The following is a 16,723-nucleotide window of genomic DNA, read 5'->3' as shown; positions in this document are numbered from 1 at the left end:
GGAACAGGACTAAACTCATCTTGAATAACTAGGTAAGGGTAACTGGTGGAACCGCTGTGATGTGCCTGGACAGTTGTAGGGAAAAGACTGGAATTCCTCTGGGTCCGCGTTTTGCTGTGTTACGTTATGCTTCCTGGTGTGTAAGGCTGTGCAGTGATGGGGCCAGAGAGTGCTCTAGCCCTTTATTAGAATTTTGTTGTAAGTGGTTTGTACAGTAATCAAAGAAGAGAAAATTACTTAATTTGGCAAGCAGCTTCAAGAAGTTCTCCAAAAGTAGTATTTGAACCGCCTCTTAAATGGTAATAATCAGATGGAAGTCGAAGAGGCTGGATAATATGCACAGAAAGGCCAGAGCATGACCAGCTGCCAGGGTACACAAGAACAGGACCCAGGAGAGAAATAGGAGGAGACTGAAAAATCACCTGCAGTCAAGATGTCAGGGTCCCTTTCTGTTATCCACAAAACATTAAGCAAGGCTGGAGGCGGAGGCTGGGGAGGTGATCAGTGGTTATGAGCACTTGTGGCTCTTGCACAGGAGCTGAGTTCAGCCCCAACACACACATGGTGGCTCACAGCCATCTGTAACTCCAGTTCCAGGGGACCGAATGCACTCTTGCAGCTTCTTCAGGAATGTGGGATACATACACAAACACGCACACATAAGATAAAATAAGTATAAAAAATTAAAAACAAATGAGCAATAAGGCTGGGGGACAGCTCGTCAGTTAAGTGTCTGCCCCACACCCATGAGGGCTGGAGTTTGACCCTGGCACCCCAAGTTAAAAAGCTGGACATGGCAGTACACATGTGCAATCTCAATCAGTCCTGGGAGACTGGGCATGACGATCCCTGGGCCTCGCTGGCAGTCAGTCTAGCCAAACCTGTGAGCTCCAGGTTCAGTGAGGGACCCTGTCTCAAAAACTAAGGTGGAGAAGGATAATGAAAGTCATCCGACATTGACCTCTACCCCTCATCTGCATCTGCACACATCTGCACACACATGCATGTATACCAGCACTCACATGTGCACACATGAACATGTACACACACAAAATTAGAGACAATTGATGTAGGCTAAAACTTTAACTAGGCAAAGATGTGTTACAATTGCTTATGCTGCAGAACATTTAGCTGTGTAAAGATGTGTTACATTTGTTTAGGCTGCATTTGTTTAATGATGTAAGGATGTGTGTTTAATTGTGTAAAGATGTGTTGCATTTCTTTCACCTTCCCTGCCTAAGGCACCTGATTGGTCTAATAAAGAGCTGAATGGCCAATAGCTAGGCAGGAGAGGGACAGGCAGAGTTGGCAGGTAGAGAGAATAAATAGGAGGAAAAATCTAGGCTCAAAAAGAATGGGAGAAATGAGAGAAGGAGGAGAGACAAGGGAGATGCCTGGGGTCAGAAGCCAGGCAGCCACTGACAGACAGACAGACACACGAAGCAGTGAAAGTAAGATATACAGAAAGAAAAGTAAAAAGCCTAGGGACAAAAGGTAGATAAAGAGAAACGGGTTAATTTAAGTTAAAAGAGCTAGCCAGGAAAGAGATAAGCTAAGGCCGAGCATTCAAAACTAATAAGGCTGTGTATCATGATTTGGGAGCTGGTTAGTGGCCTAAAAGAAAAGACCTGGTACAGACAATCATGAATTTTCATTCCAGACAGCTACATAGGACAGCTATAAGAAGCAGAAGCAAGGCTCAGTATCTGTGGGCTAGACTAGGTTGCTCTGCCCAGATTCTCTCTTTCAGCACTTGGGAGGCAGAGGCAGGGGGATCGCTGTGAGTTCCACAACAGCCAGGACTACATAGTAAGACCCTATCTCAGGGAAAAAAAAGAGAGAGAGAGAGAGAGAGAGAGAGAGAGAGTACTGGGTCGTGACGGTCTGTGGGGATGGCCTCACACCTCACCCAGCACTTGCTCTATGGGCCACTGGAACAACACTCAGGGGCCACCAGGGCTGGCTGGGGAGTGGCACCAGTGTTATAGACCAGGTCTCTGCCCACTACTCTCTCCCTGGCTTCTTCGAGGTGTGTCTCCCAAACACAATCCCCCTAAGCACCTGAGCACAGCTCCCCACTGTGAGAAGGTCCAGTGTAGGACACGGTGTGCCTTGGATCCCACCAAGACGTATTTGTGCTTTTTGTTTGCTTGGCCTGGTTTGTTTGGAGACAGGGTCTCATGGAGAGCAGAATGGCCTCGAATTCTGTCTGGAATTCCTGGTTCTCCTCCCTCCACCTCCGGAGTATGGAACCACAGGCACGAACCATCATGCCTGGTTTGCACAGTGCCAGGGCCCAGGCATGCTAGGCAATCATTCTACCAGAGCTGAGTCCCCAGCCCCTCCACAGAAATTTAATAGGTAACGTAGAGATGGAGGAGTGGAGGAAGGAGACCTGGGAACATTGGAAAGGACAGTTTGGAGAACAGGAAAAGAATACGAACAAGAAAGCCAGTGAAGCAGTCAATTTTAAAAGGAGGGGCTAGTTGGCAGTATTGAGTACCCTGATAAATGAAACCAAGAGGCTCATCAATCAGGCCTTTATCGTCTCAATTGCCTTTCTATTTTCTTAGATTGATGATTCCCTTTTATAGATAAGTGGACACTTTGGACTGGTAGAACAAATTACCATAGATGAAGTAGCTTAAACAGCAAACACTAATTTTTCACAATTCTGAAGGCTACAAAACCAAGGTTAGGGTACCAGCATGATTAGGGTACCAGCGTGGTTAGAGTACCAGCGTGGTTAGGGTACCAGGGTGATTAGGGTACCAGCATGATTAGGGTACCAGCGTGGTTAGGGTACCAGCGTGGTTAGGGTACCAGGGTGGTTAGGGTACCAGCGTGGTTAGGGTACCAGGGTGATTAGAGTACCAGCGTGGTTAGAGTACCAGCGTGGTTAGAGTACCAGGGTGATTAGAGTACCAGCGTGGTTAGAGTACCAGCGTGGTTAGGGTACCAGGGTGATTAGAGTACCAGCGTGGTTAGAGTACCAGCGTGGTTAGAGTACCAGCGTGGTTAGGGTACCAGCGTGGTTAGGGTACCAGGGTGATTAGGGTACCAGCGTGGTTAGGGTACCAGGGTGATTAGAGTACCAGCGTGGTTAGGGTACCAGCGTGATTAGGGTACCAGCGTGGTTAGGGTACCAGCATAGTCGAATTCCATTGCAATGAGTCTCGATCCCTTTTTCTCCCACAAACTTAAAATAAAAGCCACTTCTGTAGCCACTATTTAGAAATCAGAAATTAAGATACATCATGAGAATAACAGAGGACTCATTTGAAAATTCAAGAAGAGGTGTTCCAGGGAGTCACAAGGCAGCTGAGGGGCCTTGCGACCATGCTGGCCACAGAACAAGCTCTGCATGAGCTAAGTGTGTTCTAGTTTGTCTCTTGACAAAAAGTGAGTGTGCTCATCTCAAAGCATTTTCCATTTAATGTGTCTGGGGAAGCAGAGACAGGAGGATGTTTAGAGTCCAGGAGCTCTGAGCTGTAGTGACTATGACAACTGGGAAGTGCACTAAATTCTGCATCAACGTGGTGACCTCTACAGAGAAGTAAGAGAAATCAGGTGGCCAGGTAGACAAATGGTATTTGCTGAAAGCACAAGACCACCTCTGAAATCTTAGAACAGAGGTTCTCAGTCTGTGGGTTGCAATCCCTTTGGGAGTTGAATGGCTTTTCTCAGGCGTTTCTGCATATCATATATTTACTATACCGTTCATAACAGCAGCAAAATTATGGAGTACCAATGAAAATAATTTATGGTTGGGGATCACCACAACGTGAAGAACTGTGTTAGTGGGTCTCAGCATTAGCAAGGTTGAGAGCCACTGGCTTAGAAGAAAGTCTCTGTTAAGGAAAGAGCCGGCTCTTTCAGGCGCGTGTTCTTGGGGAATGCTATATAGCCTGACAGTTGCTTATGTAGTCAGAACAAGAGGACCCAAAGACTGGGTTCGTGACAATGTATCACCACACACAGAAAACGCTTAGCTTTTCTCAGGTTCACAATGCTAAGTGAAGAAGATAACAGTGTGAGTAAAGCTTAGCGGAATTACACCCAGATGGTAAATATAGTCAGATAGTGAGTTTCAAAATTATCAAAGTCTAGTTGCTCAATTAGAGTAGTAGCAGGCGTCAATGGAAACGAGAATTTTTCCATTCAGGTCCAACGAGAATTTTGGTTTTGGTTTTGTTCTGTTGTTTTGTTGTGTTTGTCTTGAGATACAGTCTTGCTATATAGTGCCGGCCAGCCTCAAACTTGCAATTCTTTTTTTTTTTTTCAGCCTCACAGGGACCAAATTTATTTATTTATTTGTTTGTTTGTTTGTTTTACATACCAACCACAGATCCCCCTGCTGTGGGATGTTCTGTATGGCAAATGTGTTGCTAATTAGTCAATAAATAAAATACTGATTGGCCATTGGCTAGGCAGGAAGTGTAGGCGGGACAAGGAGGAGAATAAAGCTGGGAAGTGGAAGGCTGAGTCAGAGACACTGCCAGCCGCCATGATGAGAAACAACATGTGAAGATGCCGGTAAGCCACGAGCCATGTGGCAAGGTATAGATTTATTAAAATGGATTAATTTAAGCTGAAAGAACAGTTAGCAAGAAGCCTGCCACGGCCATACAGTTTGTAACCAATACAAGTCTCTGTGTTTACTTGGTCGGGTCTGACGGCTGTGGGACTGGCAGGTGAGAGAGATTTGTCCTGACTGTGGGCCAGGCAGGAAAACTCTAGCTACAAATGGCGTCCAACGTGGTGGCAAGAGTTTCCACCTAAAACCTGAGAAAAAAAAGATTCTAAAACGGAGCTAAAAACAGTTCCTAACTGTCTCTCTCAAATGAGCGGCAGCTGCCGGTTTGAGCTACTGGTGGGTTCCTAGAGTGCGCTCGACCTGCCGCCATATGGCGGGAATGAGGCCTCTGCAAGTGGCACATTAAGCTGTGTTGTGGATTTAGCCTTTTCTAGTACAAAACAAAAAAAAAGAGGGCCGGGCGGTGGTGGCGCACGCCTTTAATCTCAGCACTCGGGAGGCAGAGCCAGGCGGATCTCTGTGAGTTCGAGGCCAGCCTGGGCTACCAAGTGAGTCCCAGGAAAGGCGCAAAGCTACACAGAGAAACCCTGTCTCGAAAAACCAAAAAAAAAAAAAAAAAAAAAAGAGGTTTCTGGGCTACACGCTGCTTGGATAAAAAGCATAGACCCACGATAGCTCCCAGAGCTGGTGGTAAACGTAGCCATGTTGGGAAGCTGAGGTGGGCGGAGCCAGCAGCCACAGCTGCTGCAGCTTAAAGCAATAGATTCACAATAAGACAGATTCAGATGTAATAGTTTAAAATGTATGTAAAAATACGTAGGCTTGAAAGAGACAAAAAAGGTGATATATACAGTTATATAAACAAATACATAGTTTTAAAAAATAAAGTCTTTAAAGAGACAGTAAAATTAATATAGAAAATAAGCCACGTAAAAATGGATATTACACAGAGAATCTGCATTGTGTTGTCTTTGGGATTTTTAACTGCAGAAAAACATTTGATTGTAAAAGCTGTTGAGTTATGCCGAAATGTATATTTTAAAGGTACCTTGACTTCAAAATTTGAATATAAGGATATGTTACTTTGGAAAGGAGACTCTGCTTTTGTTCCCACAGAAAGCCAGAGGCTATGGATTTGTTCAAGATTAAGATACATCAGGTTTGACCAGCCAAGACCCCCTGAAAGGTCTCCGATGACACCATGGCCCAGATGATCCAACATCCAGAATGGTTTGAAGGCAACTGGCTCAGACGATACACCCTCATGGACTTTTCCATAATCCTAAAATTTCCTTTGTTTCCCCATAAGATACAGCGCCCCCCTCCAGCAGGAAGTAGTAAGAGAAGCTACGCCCAAATTCCCAAATTATATGTAATTTTACTTTGTTAAGGTTAAAACCTTCCGTTTTCAAAAAAAAAAAAAAATGGGGGAAGTGCTGTGGGATGTTCTGTATGGCAAACGTGTTGCTGATTAGTCAATAATTAAAACACTGATTGGCCATTGGCTAGGCAGGAAGTGTAGGCGGGACAAGGAGGAGAATAAAGCTGGGAAGTGGAAGGCTGAGTCAGAGAGACGCTGCCAGCCGCCATGATGAGAAACAGAATGTGAAGATACCGGTAAGCCACGAGCCATGTGGCAAGGTATAGATTTATAAAAATGGATTAATTTAAGCTGAAAGAACAGTTAGCAAGAAGCCTGCCATGGCCATACAGTTTGTAACCAATATAAGTCTCTGTGTTTACTTGGTCAGGTCTGAGCGGCTGTGGGACTGGCAGGTGAGAGAGATTTGCCCTGACTGTGGGCCAGGCAGGAAAACTCTAGCTACATCCCCCTCTCTTCCCTCCTCCTGTCACTCCAGCCTTCCTCCCCCCAACCCACCCCTTATTCCCTCCCCCACAAAGATATGGCCTCCCATGGGGAGTCAGCAGATCCCGGTACATTCAGCAGAGGCAGATCCAAGCACCTCCTCCTGCATCAAGGCTGTGCAAGGTATCCCACTGTAGGTGGTGGGCTCCAAAAAGCCAGCTTATGCACCAGGGATAGATCCTGATCCTACTGCCAGGGGCCCCTTAAGCAGATCAAGCTACACAACAGTCTCGCTATGCAGGGGACCTGGTTCAGTTCCATGGAGGCTCCACAGCTGTTGGTCTAAAGTCCATGAGTTCCCACTAGTTTGGTTTGGTTGTCTCTGTAGGTTTCCCCATCATGATCTTGATGCCCCTTGCTCATAGAATCCCTCTACTTTCTCTTTGACTGGACTCCTGGAGCTCAGTCTGGTACTTGGCTATGGATCTCTGCATTTGCTTCCATCAGTTACCGGATTGTGAGGGGCCATCCCTCACCCCCACATTTCCCCTCTTGAGTAGAAGCAGCAGGAAATATTAGTTAGAAGGATAGAGGGGAGAGAAAAAGATAGAAAATACAAGATAGCCTCAAGAGGGCCGGAATCCTAATCCATTTGGGCCCTGACTGTCTCTGCCCTAGGGTATTTAAAGGAATTTAAAGACCTCCCTGCAGCACAGCCAAGTGCAGATTGTCTCAGTGGTCCAACCATCCTCCTTATGCAGACCTGCTGGGTAAAGCTACTAGGAAACCTAAAAATGGGCTCCAATGATGGATGAAGGCAGTTAGGGTATTCACTGATCTGATTACTGGGGTAAGCCAGTTCAGGCACCCTCTCCACTATGGCTAGTAGTCTAAGCTGGGGTCATCCTTGTGAATTCCTGGGAACTTCCCTAGCACCTGGTTTCTCCGTATTCCCATGGTGTCTTCATTTATCATGGTAACTTTTTCATTGCTCTCCCACTCCGTCCCTGTTCCAGCTCGGACCTCCCATTCCCTTATGTTCTCATGCCCCATCCCCTACCCTCCATTGCTCCCCTCACCCCCAGTTTACTCATGGAGATCTCATCTATTTCCCCTTCCCAGGGCGATGCATGCCTCCCTCTTAGGTTCCTCCTTGTTAGCTAGCTTCACTGGAGCTGTGGATTGTAGTCTGATTATCCTTTACTTTACATCTAGTATCCACTTATGAGTGAGTACATACTGTTTGTCCTTCTGAGTCTGGGTTACCTCACTCAGTATGATATTTTCTAGTTTCACTCATTTGGTTGGAAATTTCATGATGTCATTGTTTTTCTCTGCTGAGTAGTACTCCATTGTGTATATGTATCACATTTTCTTTATCCATTCTTCAATTAAGGGGCATATAGGTTGTTTCCAGGTTCTAGCTGTTATGAATAAAACTGCTATGAACATAATTTAGCATGTGTCCTTGTGGTATGATTAAGCATTCCTTGGGTATAAGCTCAAGAGTGGTATAGCTGGGTAGTGAGGAAGATTGATTCCCAATTTTCTAAGAAACTGACATACTAATTTCCAAAGTGGCTGCACAAGTTTGCACTCCCATCAACAGTGGAGGAGTGTTCCCCTTGCTCCACATCCTCTCCAACATAAGCTGTCTTCAGTGTTTTTGATCTTAGCCATTCTGACAGGTGTTAAGATGGTATCTCACAGTCATTTTGATTTGCATTTCCCTGATGACTAAGGATGTTGAGCAATTCCTTAAATGTCTTTTGGCCATTTAAGATTCTTCTGTTGAGAATTCTCTGTTTAGCTCTGTAGCCCATTTTTAAAATTGGATTGTTTGTTATTTTGATGTCTAGTTTCTTGGGTTCTTTATATATTTTGGAGACCAGTCCTCTGTCAGATGTGGGGTTGGTGAAGACCTTTTCCCATTCTGTAGTCTGTCATTTTGTCTTATTGACCATCTCTTTTGCCCTACAAAAGCTTCTCAGTTTCAAGAGGTCTCATTTATTAGTTGTTGCTCTCAGTGTCTGTGCTACTGGTGTTATATTTAGGAAGTGGTCTCCTGTGCCAATGCATTCCAGACTACTTCCACTTTTTCTTCTATCAGGTTCAGGGTAACTGGATTTATATTGAGGTCTTTGATCTACTTGGACTTGAGTTTTGTGCATGGCAATAGATATGGATCTATTTGCAGTTTTGGCTTCTTTGTCAAAAATCAGGTGTTCATATATGTGTGGATTAATGTCAGGGTCTTCAATTTGATTCCATTGGTCTATTTGTCAGATTTTATGCCAACACCAAGCTGTTTTTATTATTATAGCTCTATAGTAGAGTTAGATGTCAGGAATGGTGATTCAGCCTCCAGAGGTGGCTTTATTGTACAAGATTGTTTCAGCTCCCCTAGTTTTTTGTTTGTTTGTTTGTTTGTTTGTTTTTTCATATGAAGTTGAGTATTGTTCTTTCCAGGTCTGTGAAGAATTGTGTTGGAATTTTGATGGGGATTGCAGTGAGTCTGTAGATTGCTTTTGGTAAGATTGCCATTTTTACTATGCTAAGCCTACCTATCCATGAGCGTGGGAGATTTTTCCATTTTCTGATATCTTCTTCAATTTCTTTCTTCAAAGATTTAAAGTTCTTGTCATACAGGTCTTTCAATTGCTTAGTTAGAGTTACCCCAAGGTATTTTATATATATTTTGTGGCTATTGTAAAGGGTGATGTTTTTCTGATTTCTTTCTTGGTCCGTCTACCATTTGCATATAGGAGACCTACTGAGTTTTTTTTTTTTAGTTAATCTTGTATCCTGCCATATTACTGAAGATGTTTATTAGCTGTAGGAGTTCTCTGGTAGAATTTTTGGGGTCACTTATGTATACTATCATATCGTCTGCAAATAGCAAAAGTTTGACTTCTTCCTTTCCAATTTGTATCCCCTTGATCTCTTTTTTTTTTGTCTTATTGCTCTAGCTAGAACTTCAAGTACTATATTGAATAAATATGAGGAAAGCAAACAGCCTTGTCTTGTTCCTAATTTTAGTGGAATTGGGTCTTGTAGATTGCAGAGTTCGATGGGGGTGTTGGTGGGGAAGCCTTATGAAGACCTAAGTTTGGATTGCTGGCATCCAAATAAAAACTGAGTGCACTGATTTGTGTCTGTAATTCCAGAACTGGGCGCAGGGCAAGAATATACCCCAAAATACTAATTTTAATGCATTAATATTAAATACTTTGCATGTAGAAAGTGACCAGTAATTGTTTATATTATTTTATGTAGACATCAGCTACAAGTAATGCCCTTCCCCCTCTTCTCTTCCTCTTCCTCTCTGTGGTGCTGGAGAATGTATCCACAGCCCTGTACATGCTGGACAAGCACTAAATCACTGAGCTACCCTCTCTGACTTTTCTTCCCTCCTCCCTCCCCTTCCTGTCCTTCCTTCCTTCTTTTTGAAATAGCCTCACATAGTCTCAACTGACCTCAGACTTCTGTGTAGCTGAGGATGACTTTGGACTTCTTTGTGTGCACTGTATGTGTCCACCCATGTCTGGAGGCCAGAGGTTGGTGTCTGCGTTTTCCACAACTGTGTCTACCTTATCCTTTGAGACAGGATGGCTCCTGGGCCCAGAGCTTACTGATTGGTTCATGAGTTCCAAGGATTCTGCCACTGCTGGGATCCAACCTTATGTCTTCCAGCTGGTGCAGCAGGCATTTCACCAACTGCAAATGTCCCCAGCCTGCCCTTGAACGTGATATCCTCCTGCCTCAACCTCCCAAGTGATGAGATTATAGGCATGAGCTACAACAGCCAGTTCCTGAAGTGCTGGGGATTGGACTCAGGGTCTCCGGGACACTAAGGTAAGAAAGCATCCTATGCCCTCTTTTATTTCCAATTCCTACAGTCCTTATTACTTTTTCTTATCACGTTACATAATCTGGAATTCCTCAAACCCAAACAGAATTAGCAGCAGGTAACTGGTGATATTTTATTTGTATTAAAATGTTATTTGTATGTTAATAAATAAAGTTGCCCGGGGGTCAGAGCTATTAGCAAGCCATAGGAAACCAGGGCAGTGGTAGCGTATGTTTGTAATTCCAGCACTTGGTAGGCAGAGCTGGGTAAGTCTCTGTGTGTTCAGGGATACAGCCATTATTGGATACACATGCTTTTAATCTTAATACCAATCATGGAAAACCTGGAGGCCTATACAGACAGGCTGTGAGGAGGCGGTCATGTGGTTGGGTTTACAACCAATGAGAAGGCAGGACAGGAACTCTATATAAAGACTTTAACACAGGGGTAGCTCTGGTTCGGAGAGGTAGGACCACCGCAGGAGGAAGGGTAAGGTTTTAGCTCTTAGCTCTGACCTCTTGGCTTTCTTCTTTGCATTGGTTCTGTGTTTATTATTTAATAAGAAGGTTGGATACATCTACAGGTAACCTACCTTGCTTCAGACTTAATAGCAGTACTTTCAATGTGGCTCCATATTTGCTACTGGCTTTCGGTTTTGTTAGGGAAATTTACTTGTTTTCCTAGTTGCTAAGATTCCAGTACTAGCTCTCATGAGTCACAGGGACATGATATATGCTCCATGGAGGAATATTAAACTACCTTTAATCTGATAATATAGACATGGTTACATTCATGGACTTGGATATATATATATATATATATATATATATATATATATATATATATATATATATATATATATATTGCAACCTCCTATCTCCTACCTGGGATTGTAGGCCTTAACAACCTGGCTGCCTTTGAACTACTGGTCCTCCAACCCTTGCCTCCAGAGTGCTAGGGTTATAGATTTGAGTCACCAGGCCCATCTTAAATGTTCATATTCTTTTTTTGTTTTGTTTTGTTTTGTTTTTTTGAGACAAGGTTTCTCTGTGTAGTTTGGTGTCTGTCCTGGATCTTGCTCTGTAGACCAGGCTGGCCTTGAACTCACAAAGATCTGCCTGGCTCTGCCTCCCAAGTGCTGGGATTAAAGGCGTGTGCCACCAACACCTGGCTGTCATTTCTGCTTTACTGTAGGAACACTAGTGAGTCATGGGAATTTTACTTGCTGAGTTTAATTTGCAAGTTCATTCTTTTTCAGGGGGAGGAGGATGGAAACAGGGTCTCATGTAGCCCAAGCTAGCTTCAAATTTGCTATATACCAAGGATGACCTTGAACATCTGATACTCTAAACTCCAGAGTGATGGGATTATAGGTGTGTGCCACCCCTGGGCCTTCCGTTCTCTTAGGTGCTCCTAAAGTTGAGTTCTTTCTCTCCAGTTCTAGGTGTGTCCTGGCCTTTCCTTCCTGAAGGTCCATTCCATGTGAAGGTAGCATTTGCTAAGCAAAGTACGTCTGAGCTGCTCCTACAGATGTTCTCTCTATCTCTCTTTCAGTTCCCAGAAGCCAGTCAACCCTACTCCTACCTTCCTGTGTCTGCTTCTGGCTTCACAGACTCACTGGACAGTGAGGGTTGTTTTCTCACCTGATGGCATCTCAGCTTCTTTACCTATTGTGGCCCAAACCAAAGCCTGAATCCATACTTCTTACTTGGAGAAACTGATGATTTCAATTTTCTCTTGTTAATGTTGTGAAACAGCGTGTGAGAGACCTTGGTGGGTTTGGACCAAGGTGCCCCACAGCGAGAGACACATGCCATTTGTGCTCAGTGGACGGCAGTGTGTCGTGGTGGAAAGTTACTCACATGGCAGACGTGACATCCGCATGGCAAGTTTTATTATTAAAGGGAGAGAAGAAAGAGAGAGAGGAGGAGGGAGGGAGGAAGAGAGAGAGAGAGAGAGAGAGAGAGAGAGAGAGAGAGAGAGAGAGAGAGAGAAGGGGGAGAAGTTTATTCTTAAAGGGAATGTAGAATGGCCTCAGGACACTGGGCGGGTCCCCAAGGGGCAGGTCAGAATACAACCATCTGTACCTGTAAATGTTTTTAAAAGGAGTCAAACCAGGCACAGTAGGCAGTGCATGTCTACAATCCCAGCAGCCAGGGGCAGAGGCTGCAGAATCAGTGGTTTAAAGCCAGCCCTGGCTTCATGGCACCCCTGCCCAACAAAACAAAATAAAACAAAAACAAAGGTGTAAAAGCCAATATTTGGTTTGGTTTCAATGTGATTACATCTCAAGAGCCCAGCTAAAGAGGAAAGTATATTCCTCATACCTAAGGGGGGCGGTCATAGTTTTGTTTTTTTCTGGTGGTCAAACTAAGGACCTTGTGCATGCTAGATAAAAGAAAAGAAAGAAAAATTTTTAAAATGTCACTAGGTATTGGTTCCAGGGATTTGAGCCAAACAGCTAATCTAGCGATCAAGGCAGAGCCGGTGGTTTCTGGGTATGACTTTTGCTCTACAAACAGCAGCTTACTGAGCATGCACCTGGGTTTTCATTGGCAAGGCCAACGGTATCAGAAACTACAAAGACAAATGGAGGTGCAGTCTGTTCTCCGCCCTTTCCTCTCAGCATTAGTGGGAATTGAACCTAAGTCTATTGGGGTCCTCAGATCACCCCACAAAAAGAACACCACTCACGTATGCAAAAGCAAGAACATTTATTTCTCTAGAGAAGAATTACTGCATGCCAGGGTCAGCCACCCAGCAAAATGGTGATGACCCGCAGAGAAGCTCGCAGGCTCCTTTTATAGAGGCGATTAGGTCATCCTAAACATGATTGGCCAAGTGAGCAGCAGCCACATTAACATGTTTGGCTGGGGCTGTAAGTGCTGAATCATGCCTGGTATGCAGTATCTCCCCCACCTGCCTTATCAGAAACTGAAACTGAAACAGAAGCTGAAACTCAGGCCTAATGCAGGTTGGGACCTGGAGAAGCCCACCATGGTGCTATTCTCAAGTCTGCATTCATGTCAGGCAAGCATTCTACCAGTGACCCATGTTCCCAGCCTGTCTTTAACTTTTATTTTTGACACACAGGTCTTGTCGAGTGGCCCATGTTGGGCCCCATAAGGCCCGGGCATGAGGCCCAGTGTAACTTCCCGAGCCTAGCTTGAGTTTGGCGACCTGTCTTTGGACATGTCTTCTGCATATGAGTGACTCAGCACTACCCGACCTAGAATCACCTCTGCCTAGTAACTGCTCAGATGGCATCATCTCATTGGCCCGCTATCCTCACCCCATCCCACCCTCCAACCCCCCACCCTCCAACCCCCCACCCCGTCACCCCGTCACCCCAACCTATGTAATAAGTCCACTCCTGATGAAATAAAGCAAGTTTCTGCTTTGACAAGACTCCCGGCCCAGTGTGCTTCTCTCCGGTGGACAGCGGGTGTCTGGGTCATCGACACTCACCATCCTGCTCAGCCTCAGCCCCAAGGGATAGACCGGCTGGACAGGTCCCACTTCTGCCCTACCTGTGGGTCAGACCAACAGCCCAGACTTGCCTTACACCTGCTGTGTAGTCCAGGCCTTGAACTTTGCAACCTCCTACCTCCTACCTGGGATTGTAGGCCTCAACAACCTGGCTGCCTTTGAACTACTGGTCCTCCAACACTTGCCTCCAGAGTGCTAGGGTTATAGATTTGAGTCACCAGGCCCATCTTAAATGTTCATATTCTTAACTGTCCTACCACTGTGGGTATCTTCTCCTTTTGAGTTTCTGAAGACATAAAATTTGCATTTGGCTGGGTATAAATATCACTCTTGCTGGGGACACAGCTTTGTGGTTAGTGTTCGGTTGGAGCCTCCAGCTCACCCCTGCATGGCCCGGGTAGCCCCATTCTCTTTTCTCTCTCTCCAAGCCCCTCCTTCTCAGAGAGTCTCAGAACAAAGGAAAGGCGCCAAAAGCCCAGCTCCGCATTCTTAGCGGCCACTGCAGCTTCCTCCCAATGCTGACAACCTCCCAGGGCCCCACCTAAGTCTTGGCTTTTGACCATACTTGGGCAAAATCCCAGCTTGTGGCGGACACACCATTACCCCTCACCTACAATCTATAAAACCTCCCTGCCTTACTCGACTTCTCTGGCCTTGTTCTCTGAGACCAGTAAACCCGCCTGGGAGTTGCTTTGCTCCATATACCTGTTGTTATACTTTTTAAATTCGGCTTGATCTGGCTCACTGCATTGGCATAGAAACCTATTATCTTGGGGCAGAAAACCTATTTGTTACTTCTGACTAGCCAAGGGGAAACTAAATCTTTGCCATAGAATGAACTGACACGTCACCACTTTTGTCAAATAACTAAACTTATCATCAGGAGACAAAAGTGACATTAAATGCTTCCTAATTCAAGCAATATGAATGGCCCAGGAAGTGCTCAAGTCTCTAGTATCTTGCAACTTAAAGAGAATTCAAGGTCCAGAGACACAACATGAATACACAACACAAGGCATGTTTCAGGCAAGTGGCTTGGCCTCTTAAAGGAAAACAAAAGGGGGCTGAAGAGATGGCTCAGCAGTTACGAGCATGTACTGCTCTTGCAGAGGACCTAAGTCTGGATCCCAGCACACATGGCCAGTGGCTTGCAACCACCTGTAACTCTAGTTCCAGGAAATCTGATATCCTCTTTTGGCCTCAAATGTGCACAGAAACACACAGATGTACGTATAATTTTTAAAAAAATAGTATCGTTGAGAAGAAATGGATTAGATTTTTTTTTTAAAGAAAGAAGTTAAAACCAACCTGAGATACAAAAACATTCATAGAATCCTGGTTTGAAAACAAATTACACATAAAAGGCACTGGAAAAATACACATATTGACTGTCACTGGATATCAAACAACAGTAGAGAATAAACAGGTGTGATAAAGTGCCTCACAAGACAAGGTGTTCTATAAATACTTAGAGCTGGAGTGTTACGTTCAAATTAGTTCTGAGACAACATATCAAGCTCTCAGAAACTGTTCTCACCCCGAAGTTCCAGCTCTTCACTAGGTGCCCTTCATTTGCATCTTTTTAACGTGGGTCTAACTCCTGATGCACTCTCCACAAGCAAGTTAATCACTCAGATACTGAGTGTTATCCAAGCCCTGCCACTGCGGTTTGAGGATGAGTGTGCAGAGGGAAGTGAACGTCCTGTGACAGAGACAGGGGCATGCTTTCTGAACATCTGCCTGGGAACAGATTCAGGTTACCACAAAGCCCATCTTCCAGAGAAGTAGCAATTCTAAGAAGTTCAATGGAAACAGAGCAAAGAAAGTCATGCGTGCATCAACACACTCTTCAAGTGCATTGGTGGGAACACTACAGAAAAGGGGGGGAGTCTCCACTCCAGGCTTCAGATGCTGTCTGACAGAATCACAGAGATCCGCCTGCCTCCGCCTCCCGAGTGCTGGGATTAAAGCTTTCGACTGGTGGGAGGTAGGTTTATGTCTGTACATGCTAAAGGATTCACCTTATGGTCACAAAGCTGTTAGATCACACATACAGGAAGGCAACGAACGGCCACTAAGGAGGCTACAAATGCCCAGATAATGTTGACTCTGGAACATTCCAGTCTCTCCACAATCAGAGGTCTAAACAGTTCATCAGACTTGCAGACCATTCAGTGGAAGGCGTTCTTTTCTGGAATGTTCCCTTGCAACTATTAGAAGAATATCTCTCAGGAAAGACTTTATTATTACTACTACTATTACTATTATTATTATTATTGAAAGATTAATCTTATAGTTCTGACCATTTATCTCACAATGGAATCCTCATACAGGTTTCAGGCTTTGGTATGTGTGGTAATGCGACACGCAAGGCAGAGAGAAGCTGAGAATTTTTGTTGTTCATTAGTGGCTCAAAAATAAGTTTCTCTCTCCCACTTATTTGCTTGAAGCAGAGAGCAAGAAGATTCTGACAGCATACTTAAGCTCTGGCAGCTGAGGTACCCAACACTGGAAATTCTATAATCCCTTACCTCCATAAGACCCCAGCTACCACCTCAGACACTAGGTCTAACTGGAAGACAATACGACTTTACCCTGAACTCGTGAACAAAATGTTTATTCCCAATGTTCACTGGCAGGGGATCTTTTAGAGAGGCTCAGCTTGCGTTCCCAAGGACGCTTTCCACTTCCCCAGGGATGGATACTAAGTAACCTTGAAAATGTTCAGAAAAGTAGAAGTCACTGAAGCTGTTTTGCTTTGGTTTGTTTAGGAGTTAGGTCCTGCTACTTAGCTCTGGCTGGCCTCAAACTGGCGGTAATCTTCCTTCTCGGCCTCCTGGCATTGGGTTACCTCGGCTACGCAAGCAATTAAATTCCTATTTAAAATGTCAGAAGCACGGGCATCCTTTCGCCCTAGTCCAGCGTTTGAAGCTACAGTATACACTGAAGCCACAAAGTACAAGGGTTTGACCGGATCTGACCCTCCGAGTAAAGGTCACAGCCGACAGCAATAAACATCCGCCCGCGCCCTCTGGCCTGG

General features: G+C 44.8%; 1 long non-coding RNA gene across 1 annotated transcript; it reads left to right on the top strand.

The window, feature by feature from the left end:
• The first annotated feature begins 9,790 nt into the window (after window positions 1-9,790).
• Window positions 9,791-12,079, top strand: LOC128105480 (uncharacterized). The gene is made up of 3 exons (XR_008216341.1): window positions 9,791-9,901; window positions 10,038-10,199; window positions 11,633-12,079. It is a non-coding gene; the product is annotated as an uncharacterized LOC128105480 (long non-coding RNA).
• Window positions 12,080-16,723: the final 4,644 nt, after the last annotated feature.

This window comes from Peromyscus californicus, unplaced genomic scaffold, assembly GCF_007827085.1.
Source record: "Peromyscus californicus insignis strain IS unplaced genomic scaffold, ASM782708v3 Scaffold_9__1_contigs__length_137607984, whole genome shotgun sequence".
NCBI classification, from domain to species: Eukaryota; Metazoa; Chordata; class Mammalia; order Rodentia; family Cricetidae; genus Peromyscus; species Peromyscus californicus.
Note: the sequence above shows the minus strand (reverse complement) of the source record. Positions and strands in the feature narration are given on the sequence as shown.